At 47.4% G+C, this 6,000-nt stretch overlaps 1 long non-coding RNA gene across 3 annotated transcripts; it reads left to right on the top strand.

Annotated features, from left to right (window-relative positions):
• The first annotated feature begins 728 nt into the window (after nucleotides 1-728).
• On the top strand, nucleotides 729-3,955 carry LOC119341416. Of its 3 annotated transcripts, none has more exons than XR_005165089.1 (4): nucleotides 729-1,376; nucleotides 1,552-1,635; nucleotides 1,768-2,505; nucleotides 3,500-3,955. It is a non-coding gene; the product is annotated as an uncharacterized LOC119341416 (long non-coding RNA). The 3 variants fall into 3 exon arrangements; XR_005165088.1 differs by having other exon boundaries at nucleotides 730-1,376; nucleotides 1,768-2,478; XR_005165090.1 differs by having other exon boundaries at nucleotides 730-1,376; nucleotides 1,768-2,484.
• The last annotated feature ends 2,045 nt before the right edge of the window (nucleotides 3,956-6,000 follow it).

Below are 6,000 nucleotides of genomic sequence, written 5' to 3'. Positions count from 1 at the left end.
AGAATTCCGGTTTGAAAAGAACGACAGGATATCGCAAATATGTTGCCCGCTGCTTTACTCTTGTTAGTACCTGTTGTCCTGTATCACTGTACTTGCATATATACCTGGTTCATTATGTGACAGCAGTATGCATGATAGCTTGCTTATCAATTGTTCGCTCCAAATTATCTGATCTGTATGAATGGTTGCATTAGTGTAGAATATATCCAATGCCAATGTTTTTTTAGCTCTGCATTGTTCTTGTAAGTACATGTTGTCCTTTATCAGTGTACTTATAATGACAGGTAGTTGTTCATGTACCATCACTCTGCAGCTTATTTTCCTTTGCCCTCCATTTTCTACACACACTACTGGAATCAGGGAATTTGCCGTCTGCCAATTCTTTGCCGTCAGCTAGTGGACGGCAAAGAATATCTTTGCCATCAGCTACGAAGAAGCTGACGGCAAACAAATGGCAGACAGCAAAGAAGGTCTTTGCCATCTGCCATTTCTTTGTCGTCCGCTGGCTGACGGCAAAGAGGGAGGTGACACCCACTAACGAAAAAACTAACGGCCACTTTCATTGCCGTCTGCTAGCGGACGGCAAACAGCCCGAAAGCAGACGGCAAAGAAAATAACCTAACGTATCTAACGGCCGCCCCCGGCACACACCCACCCACGACCCACACAGCTTCGGGCCCCACCCACGATGCACACACGCCCAACCCACGCACACACACACCCACGTTGGATCCCATCTCTCTCGTCTTCCTCGATCCCCTCTCTCATCCCACGCCGCCGCCAGATTTCGGCGATCCCCGCCGTTCCCCACCGCCCAGCTCTCCTCCTCGATGTCACCTCTCCCTGCTCACCATCTCCACCAACCGGTTTCTCTCCTCGCCCAGGAGAGTCCCGCCTCCTCGCCACCAAGGCCGCCGCCGCCTCAAGCGGCGCCGCCTCCTCCTCGAGCGCCGCGCCGCAGACCTCGCCTCCCGCGCCCTCGCCGCCCGCGCTAACATCGACGCCACCCACGCGCGCCGCCTCGCCGTTGCCCGCGACATCAGCTCGACCAACAGCGAGATCGAGGACGCGCAGCAGAAGGCGGAGGAGTGGGACCGCTTCTACAAGTCCAAGAGGAAGGAGATGGAGGAGTTCCAGCCGTCGTCTCCACAGCCTCCATCCACCCCGGCCGCAGCCACTTCTCAACCCCACGAGCAGCCTCCTGGCCTAGTTCCTCATCACCGTCCTCCTCCCGGTCCCTGTCCACCTCCGCCTCCACCTGGTGGTCCTAGAGGCGATGATTCCCCGTCGCCTCGGCCGCCGTAGAGCTCTGCGAGGCCGCCGCGGGTGGTGGAGACTCCGTCCGCGTCATCGAGACGCCGCAGCCCAACTCAAGTGTTAGCCCCAACTTTGCTCAATTAACTACCTCTCTGGTTGTATATGAGTTGGAGAGTCGCGTAATTCTGTAATGTGGGATGTTGTCTCAGTTTATGTGCGATGTGTAGACTAGATTAGGGGATAAACTGATGAATTGATGCTTGATTCTGATGGTCATGGTGTGCTGCTTTGCAGGTTAAGTTCAGCTTGGAGGTGCCTCCCTTGATATGCCAGGAGTGCTACCAAACAACTCTTCTCGAGTACTCAAAGTGTTTCGAGGTACCATTTATATGCTAAAACCTGTATCAAATGAAGAACATTGGAATTCGTGAGGACAAACATTATGCAGAGAGTTACAAAGCACAACCAGGAATGTGGGTTTATGCCAAAGCTTAACGACTACACGTTCAGTAATCATGAACTGCAGATACAGAGTTCCGGCGATGTCGCAGCGGGAGCTCGTCAGGAAGTGTAGAGGCTCAAGGCCTCTGTGTCTCAACTGTAGGCAGCCCTGCAGGAGCTGCAGAGCAGCGGGTTGCACTCGGAAGACGCCGGGATCGGGGCTGCGGAAGCCAGGAAGGCCGACCTCATGGCTAAGAAGGCCAAGCTGGACGAGACCCTGGCTGCAGCCCGCCAGTTCAGAGCACTGCTTCGGCAGTAGCTCCAGAAAGCCTTCGCGTCACAGGTTAGGGATCAAAAGGCAGCACAAAACTGACTAGTTATGTGGTACAACCAAATCGACTTTCATTAGCTAGCTCATCAATCGCTTCGGATTAAGGATGCAATGCAAGTGTGGCGGGCTAGTGGACAGTAACATAGTAGTACAAATGTAGTGTTACTTTTAGGCAAATGTTGAGCAAATTTTGAACTAATGGATGAGTTTCATGGGACGAAGCGGGCTGCCACTTGCACTCCTCCTACTGATGAAACGAACTTCAAATGACTCTACATGCAGATACATGCTTTTTATTTCAGTCTTGTTTAGAGGAGGCCCCGACGGCGTCGAGCTGCTGTTGCTGCGGGCACAGCAACGTCGGCGTTGTCGGGATGGTCGCAGCCCTTCAAGATTCTCAACGGCGGCGTCTCGGCGCTGATGGCAGAGTCGACGGCGAGCATCGGCGAGTACTGGTTTAGATCATCCATGAATTGGTAGTTATTGTTCATATTTAGTTGCATTTTGGTCAGTCCGGTTGTGGCTATGGAGCACTTATTTTGGTCATGTGCTAGATCTGTCATGTAGGAGTATTTGGCAATGGATATTTGCTCATACAGAATTTTGATAATCAACTAGGAATTACAATTAGAATCAAAGCAATGCTACTTGTACTCCTTTCATGAAAAAAAGGCTACTCGTAGGACCCTTGTAGGAGACCATCCTCAAGATCGACGAGAAGATGAGGTCTGGACCCTTGTAGGAGACCATCCTCAAGCAGCGCTAGATGCAACTTGACTGCTTCAAACCCAATCCGTGCTTGCTCCTCTTAATCAACTAGATTATATTAATTAATACTAGCTACTGAACTTCTTGGATTATGTTACCAATTTTGATGATGGGCGTCCAGCTATTATATTAGTAATTTGATTTTGGTAGCACCGTTGAATTTGGTTGCTGCTATTCATTTATGTATGTGAAGGAGTTTGATAATGTGTTCTTTTTTTGTTTGCAAAATGAAGGACGCTGCATCCAGGTAGTGGGAATAGTTAGTCCTTGCTATCAATGGTAGTAGCATTTTTCACTGTTGAGTGTGAGGGAATTTGATGATCATCTACTTTTGCCTATCATCTACTTCTGATGTTTTCCATGAAAGTGACACGTGATCTTCCTTTGTTTTTCTTTTAGCTGATAGTATGATAACTGCTTGCTTGGCAGAAATTATGGTTGTGCTGTTTCTTAGCTAAATAAAGAAACTGAGATTTAGTTTGATTTGGAGTGCCTCTTGTTGTACCACAGTTCCTTCTCTTAGAGTTGTACTTGTACAGTAGGTTTTGGATTGGGAGGGGAAAATGCTCTTGCTTCAGTCTCTGTTGAAGTCAAACCCATCCATGCAAAATCTGTACTGCAGTACAATTAATGTAGATGAATATATATGCCTTGCATTTTTATCGTGCATGCCATTCAACTAACTTGCTCTTGTCCATGCAGATGGAGTAGGAGGACGAGCAGCAGCAGCAAATCAGCCTGATGATGACGGGGTGCGGAAGGCAATGGTGATCATGCTGATGGCATGAAGAAGGCTGATGACCACAACCTGGACCTTTTGGCATTTAGAGATGGCAAACACAGGCGGCGTGGAGACAACAACCTAGACCACCCACCTCCCTTGCCTTTTTAATTTTGGTTGTGGTGGTTGCATCACCGTCACGGTCGCAAATCAGTATGTAGTGTGCTTGTGGAGTTGGGTCTGCACTGCAGTGTCCATCCAGTAGTTTAGGTGTTGTTGCTGCTAGATCCCATGATGGTCACCTAAGTTTTGTGTTATGTAGAGGCCAACCTTTGTGATCTTATTTGTCGACACTTGTGTGATCTCGTCTTACTTTGTGATACAAGTTGTACGATATATATGTTTTTATGGATGATCTTGTGATGTTCTTTTTTTCCTGTGGTCTGTGTTAGATATTTGTGATATATGCATGGGCTATACATATGAATATGCATTGCTGAACATACTGTAAATCAATGACAGAGATGGCAAAGAAGGAGATTTGTCGTCCGTGCATCTGGACACTTTGCCTACAGCCACGGACGGCAAAGGCCTGCCTTGTAGTGACGTCCAGCTGATATCATTCGGCGGACAGCAAAGGCCGGACAAAATTTGTCGTCAGCTAATTTGGTCAGTTTGCCATCAGCAGCTGACAGCAAAGGCTTTGCCATCCGCAGCGGACGGCAAAGGCCTGCCGTTAACCACCTAACGGAGTAACGGCGCATTTATTGCCGTCCGTCTTCTTTGCCATCCGCTGCTGATGGCAAAGGCCCCTTTGCCGTCAGCTGCCCGAAGCAGACGGCAATGCAGCTCTTTGCCGTCCCCTACTTTGCCGTCACCTTTTGCCGTCCGCGGCTGATGGCAAAGGTCTTTGCCGTCCGCCATCCATGCCTTTGCCGTCCACCGTGGCAGATGGCAAAGTAGCATATTCCTGTAGTGACATCAGATCTATATTTACTCATACCATAAGGTTGGTACTAAAGAAGTTTAGCTGTGCATTGCTCTTGGCTGTACCTTTTGCCTGTATCGCTGCACTTACATTTATAGCTACTTGGTTATGTAGCATCACTCTTCATCTTATCTTAAATATTCTCAATTTTTTCATATATTATCACATCTATATTTACTCTTAACAAAATGTAGAATAAAGGCAATGCTTATGAAGAATATTCTGTGGTAAACTTCTTGAATTGCCCCCCCCCCCATCAGCATGGACAAGGCCTTTATAGAGCCTGTCTTCACCAATAATGTAAGTTTGTCCATCTCAAGCCTTCAAAATTTGTTGTATATATTTGGTTAGGCATGACTGCAACAGCTGTTTATTTCTGGTGTTTGCATCAAATTGCATGTTTAAAGTTTATTATGTAGTTCATAAACAAAAGTTTGTCCTTTCTCAATTTAAGTTTTTAGTTGTACAACCAAGTTCCTTTTTCATACCATGTAAATTAAACTATACAGAGTGTAGGACCTTGAGAAGAGGTGTCTAGAGGGGGGGGTGATTAGAACTAAGTACCAAAGTTGCAGTTTTTAACTTCTTTAAGTTTAAGTGGAGTTTAGGCACAAGTTTAACATTCACAACATATAGCAAGCAAGCATGCAAAGAGTATATGAGCAGTGGAAAGTAAAGCATGCAACTTGCAATAATGTAAAGGGAAGGGTTTTGGAGGATTCAAACGCAATTCGAGACACGGATGTTTTTGGCGTGGTTTCGATACGTGGTGCTATCGTACGTCCACGTTGGTGGAGACTTCAACCCACGAAGGGTAACGGTTACGCGAGTCCATGGAGGGCTCCACCCACGAAGGGTCCACGAAGAAGCAACCTTGTCTATCCCACCATGGTCATCGCCCACGAAGAACTTGCCTCACTAGCGGTAGATCTTCACGAAGTAGGCGATCTCCTTGCCCTTACAAACTCCTTGGTTCAACTCCACAATCTTGTCGGAGGCTCCCAAGTGACACCTAGCCAATCTAGGAGACACCACTCTCCAAGAAGTAACAAATGGTGCGTTGATGATGAACTCCTTGCTCTTGTGCTTCAAATGATAGTCTCCCCAACACTCAACTCTCTCTCATGGGATTTGGATCTGGTGGAAAGAAGATTTGAGTGGAAAGCAACTTGGGGAAGGCTAGAGATCAAGATTCATATGGTAGGAATGGAATATCTTGGCATCAACACATGAGTAGGTAGTTCTCTCTCAGAAATAGGATGCTGGAAGTGTAGGTTCGTTTTGATGGCTCTCTCCACGAATGAAGAGGAGGTGGAGGGGTATATATAGCCTCCACACAAAATCTAACCGTTAAACACAATTTACCAAACTCGGTGGGACCGATTCAACAGACTCGGTCGGACCGATTTAGTAAACCTAGTGACCGTTAGGATTTTTGGTGGGACCGAAATGCAACTCGGTAGGACCGATATGGTTAGGGTTAGGGCATAACGT

Source organism: Triticum dicoccoides, chromosome 7B, assembly GCF_002162155.2.
Source record: "Triticum dicoccoides isolate Atlit2015 ecotype Zavitan chromosome 7B, WEW_v2.0, whole genome shotgun sequence".
Classification (NCBI taxonomy): domain Eukaryota; kingdom Viridiplantae; phylum Streptophyta; class Magnoliopsida; order Poales; family Poaceae; genus Triticum; species Triticum dicoccoides.
The sequence above is the reverse complement of the archived record's forward strand: the minus strand, read 5'-3'. Positions and strand labels throughout refer to the sequence as shown.